Below are 17375 nucleotides of genomic sequence, written 5' to 3' on the forward strand. Positions count from 1 at the left end.
GATAGAACTAGAACGATCTTTCGAAGCAAAATAAATATGGGCTCGAAAATACGTAAGAGCTTGTAAGGAATCCCTTATTTGCAGATATGAGAGCATTTTACTGTATTTCTAGATTTGCTATTTCACATACTTAATGTGAATGTATCAGCGCTGCAGTACGTACGGAGTAAGGAGCGATCGGTAGGTTCCCAAACCGGTTGGAAGAAGCGGTTGACCATTTGGAGCTTTCAGAGCCAGTGGGATGAGGTGCTGATGCAGAAGTCTCTCGTGACGTAGGGAAAGTACATTTATTCTGGCTCGAATCAAGTAATTGTTATTAATAAATATTTGTGAACAAAAGTTACATTTGCCACTCAGACATTAGGGGGAGCTTACGGATTATAAACACTATCTTTCAGAAATTTTACAATGCCAGGAAAAGTTGATAGTAATAAATAAATGAATAACTTCGGCATAACGGAAGATCTACGATGTTATACGAACTATACCGATTGTACCCTCAAGTTACAGATGGGCGCCATAGTTGGCAGTCGTCGATAGGGTGCCTTTCGATCTAGTCATACGGTAGACCATGCTCTCGTACAGTTAATAGTTAACTTATAATCAGTGCGAAGAAGTTCGTTTTAAGGTGTTTCTTATACAATCGCATCCTGTGTAAAAATTATTTACATAAAAAATTTTCTTCCCCCTTCATTTCGTAAAACATAGACAGTAGTATGGCACTTCCAGAATCCGACAAGGCGGACTCGTGTGATAAAGCGCGGCCAGTTGTACCGTACGCCCTTTATATTACCATCTACGGTCTCAGCGTTTATGGAGGTTTAGTATGAGTGGAGGGTTCTTCGATACTGCGAGACAAATCTCTTTCTATAAGCTCTTTGCTTTCCTTATTCTGAGAGGTTGGAGTATGGACCAAAAGAAGAAAGAAATGTCCTGCAAACATGAGCACTGGTCTATGACTATTCGTTCTTCTTCAGTTCTGAGAAACACATCTCTTCTACCGAAGGCGTGGTGCTCATAGCTCTTAAGGGAGGGGGAGGGGGGGCGGGGTAGGACGTCAAAAGGGTCGACTTGGAGCAGGAGAGCCATGACAGGACATTTTAATTTCCACTGTCTATACTTTTGCAAATAAATTCATAAAACTTTGTCAGCATGACCAGGAAGGATTCAGGATTCACACTCATAGCATCATTTATTTACTTACTATTGGCTGCATTTGCTGCTATAGGTACACTTTTCTTCATAAGTACGAGAGATTCTTCGATGAATCTTCCACAGCATACAGACCATACTTACAGGTGTACGAAACTCTAGAATTTTCCAAATCTATTAAAAATTTTGGTAAAAATTGAGATATTTAACTATAAAATGAAGTTTAAAATGCGACAGCTCATTCATTTTTTCATAAATTAAGTAAAGTCTTAGAGTTTCATAACCTGTAAGTATGATTTGTATGCTGCGCAAAACTCATCGAAGAATCTCTCTTATTTATGACGAAAAGTGTACCTATAGCAAGAAATGCAGCCAATAGTAAGTGAAACAATGATGAAATTTCACAGATAAAAAAATATTTTGTTATGATTTTGACTTCCACTGCTATGAGTGTGAATCCTGAATCCTTCCTGGTCATGCTGACACAGTTTTATGAATTTATTGTAAAAGTAGAGGCAGTGGAAATTAAAATGTCCTTTGGTGCCTCTCCTGCTACATGTCGGCCTCTTTGACGTCCTATCCCGTTAAGGAATGCATTTTAGTGCCGAAGATTACTAGACATTTTTGATTCACAATTTTTCTTGCCGTATTCCGGAATATTGATCATCCCTCCTGGGACACCCTGTGTAAAGAGATGTTGCAACTTTATAAAACTGCAGCGAAATTCAGGAACAGCTGCAGAGGACCGACATTTGTATAGGGGTTGGTAGTTACCACCCGACATACACAAATGTTAGATATTGCTCGTAAATACGAGTAGTCAGAATATGATTACACTATTCCGGGAGCAATCACTGGAAGCAGTGACATCTACTAAATATCTGGGAGTATTAGCACGGGGCAATCTGAAGTGGTACGAATACGTAACACATATCGCAGCTAACAAAGACGCCAAACTGAGATGCATTGACAGAAACCTCAGGAAACATAGCCTATTCATGAATGAAACCTTCGTTTGACCAATGCTTGAATATTGCTCCTCAGTCTGGGATCCGTGATGGATACGACCGATAAAGGAAACAGGAAGGATCCGAAGGGAAGCGGCGTGTTTAGCTACGGTTTCATTTAGCAGGCGCAAAAGCGTCACTAAGATGATCACCGAACACCAGCAGTAGACGAGTGGTGGTGTGCATAACGATGTGATTTATTATTAAAATTCCCAGAGTTTACATTTCTAGAAGAGTCAGCTGAAGATACTGCTTCCTGCTACCCTTTTTCGCATCAGTCTTCTGACTAGTTTGATGTGGCCCGACACGAATTCCTCTCCTTCTTCATCTCAGAGTAACACTTGCAACTTACCTCTTCAATTATTTGCTGCATGTGTTCCAATATCTGTCTTCCTCTACAGTTTTTGCCCTCTACAGCTCTTCCTAATACCATGTTGAAGTCATTCCCTCATGTCTTAACAGATGTCGTATCATCCTGTCACTTCTTATCAGTGTTTTCCATATATTCCTTTCCTCTCCGATTGTGCGTAGATTCTCCTCATTCCTTACCTTTTCAGTCCACCTGTAAGTAGGCTGTTTTGGTTTTATGTTGGTAACGCCACGTAGCACTCTGTATGAAAATTAGGGACTGTGCTGTGAGCAATCTGTGGCTGGTTGGCATTGTTGGAATATTCGCTATTGTAGTGTTGGGCAGTTGGATGTGAACAGCGCGTAGCGTTGCGCAGTTGGAGGTGAGCCGCCAGCAGTGGTGGATGTGGGGAGAGAGATGGCAGAATTTTGAGAGCGGACGATCTGGACGTGTTTCCATCAGAAAGAGTAAATTTATAATACTGTATATCATGAACTGATATATAGATTTTTGAAAATTATTAAGGTAAATGCATTGTTTGTTCTCTATCAAAATCTTTCATTTGCTAACTATGCCCATCAGTAGTTAGTGCCTTGAGTAGTTAGAGTCGTTTATTTAGCTGGCAGTATTGGCGCTCGCTGTATTGCAGTAGTTCGAATAACGAAGATTTTTGTGAGGTAAGTGATTCATGAAAGGTTAGGTTATTGTTAGTCAGGGCCATTCTTCTGTAGGGATCATTGAAAGACAGATTGCGTTGCGCAAAAAATATTGTGTGTCAGTTTAGTGTTGATCAGAATAAGTAAAGAGAGAAATGTCTGAGTACGTTCAGTTCTGCTCAGCTGTTTGAAAATCAAATGACGTAAGAGGTTTATCAGCACTGTAATTCATAAATTTTTCTAAGGGTACGTTTCACACCTAATTTTAAACATTCGTCTGCTACTTATAACATGCGAAATGACCATAGGGATAAGATTAGAGAGATTTGAGTTCCCGCAGGGACCTACACACAGTCATTCTTCGATCGGACCATTCGGGACTGGAACAGGAAAGGGGCAAATTGGCAGTTTTACACAAAGTGCCCTCCGCCACACACCATAAAGAAGCTTGCGAAACATAGATGTAGATACGCTATATTTTCATTTAAGAATTCCCACTCTGTCTTCTCTAAATATCCTTAAGCTCAGTGGCCAGAGACAGTGGTCATGTGTGTTCAAGTTGTGCTTGTGTGAATGTATGTGCGTTGTGCACTTTAGAAGAAGACCTTTAGGCCGAAAGCTCACATGTCTAGCAATCTTTTTGTTGTGCCTGTCTGCGTCTCAACATCTCCTCTACATGGTGAGTAGCAATGTAACCTTTTCATAATTTTGTCATTATTCCACTAACAGTATCGTTTAACGGACTTCATAATTTATATTTGCATTTTAGTTGCCTTCTACTCTCATTCGTCAATTTTTTGTACTATATTCCTTTGGTAGTTTATGCTGTTTTGTGTTTTTTTACATTTTATCTGTAAATGTAAGTTAAACGCAGCTCTTGACCCATGGTTATAAATGCTGCAGTCTGCGAAACAAGATCAAAATAAATAATATAAAATGTTTTAAACATGGTTGTGATCAGCAACCGTAATTAATTACAATGTCACAAATTTCTACCGAACTGGTTGCAAATAGAATTTAAAATTCTTTAACTAGTTTTCAACGCCAAGTAGGGACGCCTTCTTCAGAAGAAACTGTTACCTTACCTAACAATATCACAGGAAGGTACACTAATATCAGGTAGGCACTAGAACAAACACTTAATTTTTACAAATTAAATTGCATAAAAATACTCACACGTGGTTGAAAGGAAATTTGAGCGACACCACTCTAGTCAAAACATTAAAACCACAGTTAAAACATTTTCCACCTGAATACATAGCAGGTATAGTCAAAATTTTAAAACAATATGTAAACAAGGCACTAAGGGCACTACATTAGAATTGGACACGAGTGAGTAATTATTTACAATTTAATGGACAGTTATACCAACAACATGACGGACTCACTATGGGCAATCCGTTAGCAAGTATCTTAGCTGATACCTTCATAAATTCCTTAGAAGAAAATTTCTGGAAAAATTAGTCAGCTTCAACATTTAGTATTTTATCTTATTGCCGATACGTTGATGACACTTTGATTATTTACAAAGGCCCTGAATCTGGTACTGACCATCTGTTTAAAATCTTCAATGAACTGCACGAAAAAAATCACGTTCACATGTGAGGGCGAAAATGAACAACGTCAGTTAAACTACTTGAATTTGTCGTTAACGATAACTAACGATAGAATATCCTTTAACATTTTCCGCAAAAAGAAACATACACGGACCAGATCGTACAAGCCTCTTCAACGCATCCTGAATCCCGTAAAAAAGCCTTTTTTCACTCAGCCATCCATAGAGCGGTTTCCACAACCACTGTCCGCCGAAAAGCTTGCAACTGAGATAAATCTGTCAAAAACCACTGCAGTTAATAACGAATTTGAGCCGACTATAGAAGATAAAATTTTCAGAAATAAGACCAAATCCAGAATTACTACTCTCAGCACTCCTTTTAATAATGAAGTTCACGAAAAGAAAAAATATTTTTCCAGTATGTTACAGGATATATCGATTACTCAGGAACAAATATAATTGCAATGTAGCCTTTTCTACTAACAACAGCTTGCATAGCAATCTTATACATAATTTAACATCAAAGCGGTCTCCCCTTCAGAACTCAGGAATCTATAAAATCAGTTGTGACACATGTGAAGCCTATTACATAGGCCAAACAGGTCGTGTTTTTTTTCTGCTAGATACAAGGAGCATCTTTTAGGGAAAAATGGTTGTAACATTCATAACTCAACCTTTGCCGACCACCTGTTGATCACAGGCCACAAACCTGTGGAAATTCATGACATCGGAATTTTGCTCTATGAAAGAAAAGGTTTTAGAATAAATATTTTGGAAGAGTCATAGATCTTCAAACATCTTCCACTGAATGATGGCCTCATATTAAATGAAATACTGTAGTCGCGTAATAAAAATTCTTTCGATGGCTTAAATCCGTGTCTGATAGCTAATGATGGTTATCCGCTTCCTTGTTAAGCCCTTAAATACTGTTTTCCTCTCCCTTACATTTATAATTTGTATGTCATTATTATATTAATATCGTACAGATGTTATTAAACTTTTGTAAATTCTGCTACTAGATGGCGCGAGCTGTATCATGTTCAGGTCGTCATTTGCTACGGCCCGCTCGCGCAGTCGCTGTTACTCACTCGTGTCAAAAATTGTTCAAATGGCTCTGAGCACTATGGGACTTCACTTCTGAGGTCACCAGTCCCCTAGAACGTAGAAATACTTAAACCTAACTAACCTAAGGACATCACACACATCAATGCCCGAGGCAGGATTCGAACCTGCGATCCTAGCGGTCGCGCGGTTCCGGAATGTAGCGCCTAGAGCCGCTCGGCCACACCAGCCGGCCTGACTCGTCTCCTAAACTACTGTAGTGCCCTTAGTGGCATGTTTATATATTGTTTTAAAATTTTGACTATACCTGCAATGTACTCAGGTGGAAAACGTTTTAATCGTGGTTTCAATGTTTTGACTAGAGCGATGTCGCTCAAATTTCCTTTTAACCACATAGGAGCATTTTTATGCAATTTAATTTGTAAAAATTAAGTGTTTGTTCTAATGCCTACCTGTTATTAATGTACCTTCCTGTGATATTGTTAGGTAAGGTAACAGTTTATTCTGAAGAAGGCGCCCCTAGTTGGCGCTGAAAACACGTTAAAGAATTTTAAATTCTATTTGCAACCGGTTGGCTGGAAGTTTGTGACATTGTAATATAAAAATGTGCTCTTACTGGAGGAAGAACTGTGGGGTGGCTTGAAAACTGAGTGGAGAATCTTCAAAACATCTTATTTTAGGCTTGTCTCAAGAGCTGTAAATTCCGAGAATGCTTTGAAGCTTGTCGAAAATATGTCGAGCACAGAAGCTGATGCCACTCGTAAACAACGTGACGAGGGAGTTATGCCTCGGGGAAATAATGAAGACGCAAGTGTGCTTGCCGCGAGCGATAAACTCCAGGCACGCGGGCCGTGGAGCGGCTCTGGAATGGAATGCTCGTGGAATTTGAAGGAGGAATGGACTTTGTACGTGGTTAATAAAAGCAGGTGGGGAGTACGTCTGGGACCTCAACGAAAACTGGTAATTATGCAGAGACACAAAACAAATACGGTTTTAATGTCAATGTGTATTTAGTACAACTCAACAAATGAGGCAGTCTACTTCTTTTCTGATCAGTTGCATATTCCTGCAGCATTTGGATAACTTGTAAATGCACTGACGATTTAACTTTGCAAACAACATTCCCATCAATGATCTCGTCTTCTCTTCCAAAAGAAGCGAACAGTAGTCTTTCATGTTCTTGAGTCCGGCTCCAACCCGAGCAAATTCCCCACCATAGAGGACAAGAGGCGATGTCTTATCATGCAACAAAAATTCACAGTGTCCGTTAGTGTATGAAATACACCAGTACATAATATCGGACCCGCTGCGTTGCTGGAATTAGGACTTTCTACGAGACAGAATTGAAAACCGTATTACTAAATGGTTGATTTTGGGTAGGGGACCAAAAAGCGAGGTCATAGGTTCCATTGAATTAGGGAAGGATGAGGAACGAAGTCAGCCGTGCCCTTTCAAAGGAACCACATAGGAATTTGCCTGATGTGATTTAGGGAAATCACGGAAAACCTAAATCAAGATGGCCGGACACAGATTTGAACCGTCGTCCTCCCGAATACGAGTCCAGTGTGCGAACCACTGCTGCACCTCTATCGGTTATATTACTGAACTTTATATTAGGACCATATTGATGCAGCAGAGTTCAGACGCGTTCTGGCCCGATTTATGGAGGCAATATCAGTGACCTGAAATACATATACATTTTAATTTCAACTTACATATTTTGCTATTGTTCATGCAAGTTCACACAGTTCTGACAGGCACTTTATGTTCGGTATACGTTTTATTTAAAAACCGAAACAAACAGTACTGACGATTCACAGTGGCATTTATTTCACAATTTATTGTGAACCGGCTTTCGCTTTTCTAAGTTATCCTAAGACAACTTAATACTAAACATATAGTACTCACTATATCAGCGATACTATGAACAAAGATCGTTTTTCCAAAGATATGTGGCCTTTTATGACCACGTATCTGTACAAACACAGGCTTAATGAAATTGTCAAAGAAGCTAACAATAAAAAGTCTTACATTATCTTATATTCAAAGATAGAAAGTATACAGATGTACAGCCCAAAAGCAGTACCCAAGTGAGTACTAACACGGACTCTTGTGTTATATCGACAAAATAACTAGGGAACGTGACGAACAGACAAATAGAAAGGGGAGGGCTGGGGGTACATTATTGTGTAAAGGTTCTTCTTTCTTATACGTTTCTTATACGTTTAATCTTTGATCATACAGTATTATAAGGTCTTTTTTTCTTAGCTTTCTTATTAATTTAATGTACAACTGTTTTCACATAAATATATCTGGTGTTGTGGTCTTCAGTCCAGAGACTGGTTTGATGCATCTCTCCATGCTACTCTATCCTGTGCAAGCTTCATCATCTCCCAGTACCTACTGCACCCTACATCCTTCTGAATCTGCTTAGTGTATTCATCTCTTGGTCTCCCTCTACGATTTTTACCCTCCGCGCTGCCCTCCAATACTAAATTGGTGGTCCCTTGATGGATCAGAACATGTCCTACAAACCGATCACTTCTTCCAGTCAAGTTGTGCCACAAATTTCTCTTCTCCCCAATTCTATTCAATACCTCGTCATTAGTTATGTGATCTACCCATCTAATGTTCAGCATTCTTCTGTAGCACCACATTTCGAAAGCTTCTATTCTCTTCTTGCCCAAACTATTTATCGTCCTCGTTTCACTTCCATACATGGCTACACTCCATACAAATACTTTCAGAAACGAAACGACTTTCTGACACTTAAATCTATACTCGATGTTAACAAATTTCTCTTCTTCAGAAACACTGTCATTGCCATTACCAGTCTACATTCTATATTCTTTCTACTTCGACCATCAACAGTTATTTTACTCCCCATACAGCAAAACTCCATTACTACTTTAAGTGTCTCATTTCCTAATCTAATTCCCTCAGCATCCATAATCCTCATTTTGCTTTTGTTGATGTTCATCTTATATCCTCCTTTCAAGGCACTGTCCAATCCGTTCAACTGCTCTTCAAAGTCCTTTGCTGTCTCTGAGCGAATTACAATGACATCGGCAAACCTCAAAGTTTTTATTTCTTCTCCATGGATTTTAATTCCTGCTCTGATTTTTCTTTTGTTTCCTTTACTGCTTGCTCAGTATATGGATTGAATAACATCGGGGAGAGGCTACAACACTGTCTCACTCCCTTCCCAACCATTGCTTCCCTTTCATGGCCCTCGACTCTGACATCTGGTTTCTGAACAAATTGCAAATAGCCTTTCGCTCCCTGTATTTTACCCCTCCTGTATTCAGAATTTGAAAGAGACTATTCCAGTCAACATTGTCAAAAGCTTTCTTAAAGACTACAGGTTTGCCTTTCCTTAATCTATCTTCTAAGATAAGTCGTAGGGCCAGTATTGCCTCACGTGTTCCAACATTTCTACGGAATCCAAACTGATCTTCCCAGAGGTCGGCTTCTACCAGTTTTTCCATTCGCCTGTAAAGCATTCGTGTTAGTATTTTGCAGCCGTGGCTTATTAAACTGATAGTTCCGTAATTTTCACATCAAAACCTGCTTTATTTGGGATTGAAATTATTATATTCTTCTTGAAGTCTGAGGGTATTTCGCCTGTCTCTTACATCTTGCTCACCAGATGGTAGAATTTTGTCAGGGCTGGCTCTCCCAAGGTTGTCAGTAGTTCTAATGGAATGCTGTCTACCCCCCAGGGCCTTGTTTCGACTCAGGTCTCCAATGCTCTGTCGAACTCTTCACGCAGTATCATATCTCCCATTCCGTTTTCATCTACATCCTCTTCCATTTCCATAATATTGTCCTCAAGTACATCGCTCTTGTATAGACCCTCTATATACTCCTTTCACCTTCCTGCTTTCCCTTCTTTTCTCAAAATTATATTTCCATCTGCGCTCTTGATATTCATACAAGTGGTTCTCTTTTCCCCAAAGGTCTCTTTAACTTTCATGTATTCAGTTATTATGTTACCCCTAGTGAGAACCGAGCGAGGTGGCGCAGTGGTTAGACACTGGACTCGCATTCGGGAGGACGACGGTTCAATCCCGCGTCCGGCCATCCTGATTTAGGTTTTTCGTGATTTCCCTAAATCATTCCAGGCAAATGCCGGGATGGTTCCTCTGAAAGGGCACGGCCGAATTTCTTCCCCATCTTACCCTAATCCGATGAGACCGATGACCACGCTGTCTGGTCTCCTTCCCCAAACAACCAAACAACCAACCTAGTGAGAAATGCCTCTACATCCTTACATTTGTCCTCTAGCCATTTTGCACTTCCTGTCGATCTCATTTTTGGGACGTTTGTATTCCTTTTTGCCTGCTTCATTTACTGCATTTTTATATTTTCTCCTTTCATCCATTAAATTCAATATCTCTTTCGTCACCCAAGGATTTCTATCCGCCCTCGTCTTTTTATCTACTTGATCCTGTGCTGCCTTCAGTATTTCATCCCTCAAAGCTTCCCATTCTTCTTCTACTGTATTTCTTTCCCTCATTCCTGTCAGTCGTTCCCTAATGCTCTCCCTGAAACTCTCTACAACCTCTGATTCTATCAGTTTATGCAGATCCCATCTCCTTAAATTCCCACCTTTTTGCAGTTTCTTCACTTTTAATCTACATTTCATAACAAACAAATTGTGGTCAGAGTCCACATCTGCCCCTGGAAATGTCTTACAGTTTAAAACCTGGTTCCTAAATCTCTGTCTTACCATTATATAATCTATCTGAAACCTTCCAGTATCTCCAGGCTTCTTCTATGTATACAACCTTCTTTCATGGTTCTTGAACCAAGTGTTAGCTATGATTAAGTTATGCTCTGTGCAAAATTTTACCAGGCGGCTTCCTCTATCATTTCTTACCTCCATTCCATATTCACCTACTACGTTTCCTTCTCTTCCTTTAGTATAGTAGTGTAGTAGTATCGACTTCCAGTCACCCATGACTATTAAATTTTCGTCTTCCTTCACTATATGAATAATTTCTTTTATCTCATCATACATTTTATGAATCTCTTCGTCAAACGCGGAGCTAGTTGGCATATAAACCTGTACTGTTGTGGTAGGCGTGAGCTTCGTGTCTATCTTGGCCACATTAATGCGTTCACTATGCTGTTTGTAGTAGCTTACCCGCACTCCAATTTTTTTATTCATTATTAAGCCTACTCTTGCAGTACCCCTATTTGATTTTGTATTTATAACCCTGTATTCGCCTGACCAAAAGTCTTGTTCCTCTTGCCACCGAACTTCACTAATTCCCACTATATCTAACCTATTCATTTCCCTTTTTAAACTTTCTAACCTACCTGCCCTATTAAGGGATTTGACATTCCACGTTCCGATTTATAGAACGCCAGTTTTCGTTCTCCTGATAACAACGTCCTCCTGAGTAGTCCCCGCCCGGAGATCCGAATGGGGGACTATTTTACCTGCGGAATATTTTATCCAAGAGGACGCCATCATCATGTAACCATACAGTAAAGCTGCATGCCCTCGGGAAAAATTACGGCTGTAGTTTCCCCTTGCTTTCAGCCGTTCGCAGTACCAGCACAGAAAGACGGTTTTGGTTAGTGTTACAAGGCCAGATCAGTTGGGCATCCAGACTGTTGCTCTGCAACTATTGAAAAGGCTGCTGCCCCACTTCAGGAACCACACGTTTGTACCTCACACCACATTACGTCATCTTACCACTGCATCCTTTTCAACTGCTCTAAGAAGAACTTTCTGTAGCTGAATATAATGGCTGTAAAGTCAGAAATATTACACTATTCACGATTGTGTGTAGAATGTATGAGACTGGCGATATACCACCAGATTTTTGGAAAAATATCATCCACACAACTGCTCGCTACAGAAAGAGCCGACAAGTGCAAGAGTTATCGCACAATCAGCTTGACAGGTGATGCATCCAAGCTTATGGCCAAGGATACGCAGAAGAATGGAAAAGTAACTGAGGATCTATTAGATGGTTCTCCAACAATCAGTGTTATTTATTATAAATAATGTCCGCCCCTGGTAGCTGAGTGGTCAGCGCGACGGAATGTCATACCTAACTGCCCGGGTTCGATTCCCGGCTGGGTCGGAGATTTTCTCCGCTCAGGGACTGGATGTCGTGTTGTCCTTATCATCATCATTTCATCCCCATCGACACGCAAGGCGCCGAAGTGGCGTCTACTCAAAAGTCTTGCAACTTGCACCAGACCCTAGACGGTAGGCCCTAGCCACACGGCATTTCCTTTATAAATAATGTATTCGCTGCAGTTCCTGTTGCACAGGTCAACGACAGAACGTTTCTTCAGTGCCCAGAAATGTTAACGTGATTAGTCTATCTCATAAAGTGAATCAAGTTACACATCTGAAGATTTTGCTGTTACGAGACTTTATGTAAAATATGTATACCTTCTTGTTGGTTTTATCGACTGACACATGGTAGTATCTGTCAGGTAAATATATTTTTCAGTGATGATGAGCAACTTCAAAAGAAATACCTCTTGAATTCAAATGAAATTACAAAAAGAATCCCTATCTTGAAATCTGTGTGATGAAGGACATTACCTCAAAGTGATGGTAGTCAATAGAACTTCGAGAATATGGATATATGCATCTGCAGACTGACGGTATGAACTACATTGTAACCATATTCAATTTAAAACCAATGGTATGGAGATTCAGTCTTGTTAACGTAAAACTTCTACCGGTACGTATCACAGATCGTTGTGCAGAATTATGTTGTGTCCCTTGAACAGTAATGTACTGTTTAAGACATCGACTAGTCCAGAATCTCCCTCGCGATTTTCACATTTCTTCGACAATCGCTGAAAGAGCTATCACAGCTCTTTTAAGCTCGTCTATTTTCGTAAAGGAAACTGTGTAGTTTACACATCAGGGCCGCCGAGAACTGCCACTGGAGAGCGCTGCAGTCGCAAATCAATATGAGGAGCACGTTGTGTTCTGTGAGAAGTAGCAGGGCGCTTTGGGGCGAGGAACAACTACGACAGACCCCACGTCTGGAGTGCTTCGTGATGAGGAACATGTTACGTGTGAGGACAGCTGTAGCAGGTGTGTCAAATGTGGTGACACTCAAAAAGCTCAGGTGTTCCACGTGCTAATCTCGCGCACAGGACAAATGGGGTATCCGCACAATCCAGTCACATTAATGTGACCACCACATATTTTCGACGTGAACGCGCAACGCCTACTCACAGATGACAGGTGGCAGCACTAGCGGTGGAGGATGTATAAAGCGTGTTGGGGAGCTTGGACAAAGAATACAGTACCGTCGTTGGGTAATGCGGAAATGGTGTGGTTTATCTGACGTCCAAAAGGGCATGATGATTAGCTTTCAGGTCATGAGTGGAAGAATTTCCGCAACAGATAAATTTTTAAGTGTTCGCATGCCGGCCTGATTGAAGTATATCGCGCATGACGAAATGGCGCCTAGGCAACTGTGATGCATCACGTGACATAGATGACAGGGAAATGACGGCTGCGGAGATGTGTACGGGCGAATAGACGTGAAACTGTTGAGGAAATGAGCGTCCAAGGGGCTACCAACCGTATCATATCAACGATCTTACAGTGAACGCTGCTGCTTACGGGGCTCTACAGCATGCGCCTCGTTCGTGTACACATGCTAACTACGTCACAGACGACGATGGCTGGAACTTGCAAGCCCACAGAGTGGCGACAGTTGGGCTCTTCAGATGAATCACGTTCTTTGCCACATCGGACAGATGGTCGTTGGCGTGTTCGTCCCTGCAACAATTGTCGAGAGGGTGCAGATCGGAGGAGGGATCGTTGTGGTCAGGGGAATGTTTTCGTGACATTCCATGGGTGAGCTCGTCACTGTGGAAGGCGCAGTAGACCAACACAAGTATGCACCTGCTCTTGGAGACCATGTCCACTCCTACATCCACATCGACATGGTTACTCTGCAATTCACACTTAAGTGCCTGGAAGAGGGTTCATCGAACCATTTTCATACTACTTCTCTACCATTTCACTCTCGAATAGCTCGTGGGAAAAAGGAACACCTAAATTTTTTTGTTAGAGCTCTGATTTGTTTTATTTTTTATGATCATCATATCTCCCTATGTAGGTGGGTGTCAAAAATATTTTCGCATACGGAAGAGAATTTAGGTGATTGAAATTTCGTAAATAGATCTCGCTGCAAAAAAAAAAAAAACCGCCTTCGTTTCATTATCTGCCACCCCAACTCACTTATCATATCAGTGACACTCTCACCCCCCTATTGCGCAATAACACGAAACGAGCTGCCCTTCTTTGCACTTTTTCGATGTCCTCCGTCAATTCTACGTGGTAAGGATCCCACACCGCGCAGCAATATTCCAGCAGAGGACGGACAAGTGTAATGTAGGCTGTCTCTTTAGTGGGTTTGTCGCATCTTCTAAGCGTTCTTCCAACAAGCGCAGTCTTTGTTTCGCCTTCCCCACAATATTATCTACACTCCTGGAAATGGAAAAAAGAACACATTGACACCGGTGTGTCAGACCTACCATACTTGCTCCGGACACTGCGAGAGGGCTGTACAAGCAATGATCACACGCACGGCACAGCGGACACACCAGGAACCGCGGTGTTGGCCGTCGAATGGCGCTAGCTGCGCAGCATTTGTGCACCGCCGCCGTCAGTGTCAGTCAGTTTGCCGTGGCATACGGAGCTCCATCGCAGTCTTTAACACTGGTAGCATGCCGCGACAGCGTGGACGTGAACCGTATGTGCAGTTGACGGACTTTGAGCGAGGGCGTATAGTGGGCATGCGGGAGGCCGGGTGGACGTACCGCCGAATTGCTCAACACGTGGGGCGTGAGGTCTCCACAGTACATCGATGTTGTCGCCAGTGGTCGGCGGAAGGTGCACGTGCCCGTCGACCTGGGACCGGACCGCAGCGACGCACGGATGCACGCCAAGACCGTAGGATCCTACGCAGTGCCGTAGGGGACCGCACCGCTACTTCCCAGCAAATTAGGGACACTGTTGCTCCTGGGGTATCGGCGAGGACCATTCGCAACCGCCTCCATGAAGCTGGGCTACGGTCCCGCACACCGTTAGGCCGTCTTCCGCTCACGCCCCAACATCGTGCAGCCCGCCTCCAGTGGTGTCGCGACAAGCGTGAATGGAGGGACGAATGGAGACGTGTCGTCTTCAGCGATGAGAGTCGCTTCTGCCTTGGTGCCAATGATGGTCGTATGCGTGTTTGGCGCCGTGCAGGTGAGCGCCACAATCAGGACTGCATACGACCGAGGCACACAGGGCCAACACCCGGCATCATGGTGTGGGGAGCGATCTCCTACACTGGCCGTACACCACTGGTGATCGTCGAGGGGACACTGAATAGTGCACGGTACATCCAAACCGTCATCGAACCCATCGTTCTACCATTCCTAGACCGGCAAGGGAACTTGCTGTTCCAACGGGACAATGCACGTCCGCATGTATCCCGTGCCACCCAACGTGCTCTAGAAGGTGCAAGTCAACTACCCTGGCCACCAAGATCTCCGGATCTGTCCCCCATTGAGCATGTTTGGGACTGGATGAAGCGTCGTCTCACGCGGTCTGCACGTCCAGCACGAACGCTGGTCCAACTGAGGCGCCAGGTGGAAATGGCGTGGCAAGCCGTTCCACAGGACTACATCCAGCATCTCTACGATCGTCTCCATGGGAGAAGAGCAGCCTGTATTGCTGCGAAAGGTGGATATACACTGTACTAGTGCCGACATTGTGCATGCTCTGTTGCCTGTGTCTATGTGCCTGTGGTTCTGTCAGTGTGATCATGTGATGTATCTGACCCCAGGAATGTGTCAATAAAGTTTCCCCTTCCTGGGACAATGAATTCACGGTGTTCTTATTTCAATTTCCAGGAGTGTATGTGGACTTTCCAATTTAAGTTGCTCGTAATTGTAATCCCTAGGTATTTAGTCGAATTGACAGCCCTTAGATTTGTGCGTTTTGTCGTATAACCAAAATTTATCGGATTTCTTTTAATGCCCATGTGGATGACCTCGCACTTTTCTTTGTTTAGTGGCAATTGCCACTTTTCGCACCATGCAGAAATTCTCTCTATATCATTTTGTAATTGGAATTGATCGTCTGATGATTTTACTAGACGGTAAATTACAGCGTCATCTGCAAACAATTTAAGGGGGCTGCTCAGATTATCACCTAGATCATTTATGTAAATCAGGAACAGCAGAGGGCCTATGATACTACCTTGCGGAACGCTAGATATCTCTTCTGTTCTGCACGATGATTTACCGTCGATCACTACGAACTGTGACCTCTCTAAGAGGAAATCACGAATCCAGCCACACAACTGAGACGATACTCCATATGCACGCAATTTCATTAATAGTCGCTTGTGAGGAACGGTATCAAAAGCCTTCTGGAAATCTAGGAATATGGAATCGATCTGAGATCCCTTGTCGACAGCAGTCATTACTTCATGGGAATAAAGAGCTAGGTGTGTTGCACAAGAACGATATTATCTGAATCCGTGTTGGTTATGTATCAATAAGTCATTTTCTTCAAGGTGATTCACAATGTTCGAGTACAGTATATGTTCCAAATTCTACTGCTAATTGTGGTCAGTGATATAGGTCTATAATTGAGCGGGTTACTGCTATTTCCTTTCTTGAATTTTGGTGTGACCTGTGCTACCTTCCAGTCTTTAGCAATAGACCTTTAGTCAAGTGAGCGGTTGTATATGATTGCTAAGAAAGGCGCTATTGTGTCTGCATGCTCTGAAAGGAACCTGATTAGTATACCATCTGGACCGTTGTCCTCGATGGTGAGTGTTCATCGGAGGTGAGGGTATCATCTGGAGTGCCCCAGGGAAGTGTGGTAGGTACGCTGTTGTTTTCTATCTACATAAATGATCTTTTGGATAAGGTGGATAGCAATGTGCGGCTGTTTGCTGATGATGCTGTGGTGTACGGGAAGGTGTCGTCGTTGAGCGACTGTAGGAGGATACAAGTTGACTTGGACATGATTTGTGATTGGTGTAAAGAATGGCAGCTAACTCTAAATATAGATAAGTGTGATGGTGGTGGTTAGTGTTTAACGTCCCGTCGACAACGAGGTCATTAGAGACGGAGCGCAAGCTCGGGTTCGGGAAGGACTGGGAAGGAAATCGGCCGTGCCCTTTCAAGGGAACCATCCCGGCATTTGCCTGAAACGATTTAGGGAAATCACGGAAAACCTAAATCAGGACGGCCGGAGACGGGATTGAACCGTCGTCCTCCCGAATGCGAGCGCAGTGTGCTAACCACTGCGCCACCTCGCTCGGTAGATAAGTGTAAATTAATGCAGATGAATAGGAAAAAGAATCCCGTAATGTTTGAATCCTCCATTAGTAGTATAGCGCTTGACACAGTCACGTCGATTAAATATTTGCGCGTAACATTGCAGAGCGATATGAAGTGGAACAAGCATGTAATGGCAGTTGTGGGGAAGGCGGATAGTCGTCTTCGGTTCATTGGTAGAATTTTGGGGAGATGTGGTTCATCTCTAAAGGAGACCGCTTATAAAAGACTAATAGGACGTATTCTTGAGTACT

Source organism: Schistocerca serialis, chromosome 6, assembly GCF_023864345.2.
Source record: "Schistocerca serialis cubense isolate TAMUIC-IGC-003099 chromosome 6, iqSchSeri2.2, whole genome shotgun sequence".
NCBI classification, from domain to species: domain Eukaryota; kingdom Metazoa; phylum Arthropoda; class Insecta; order Orthoptera; family Acrididae; genus Schistocerca; species Schistocerca serialis.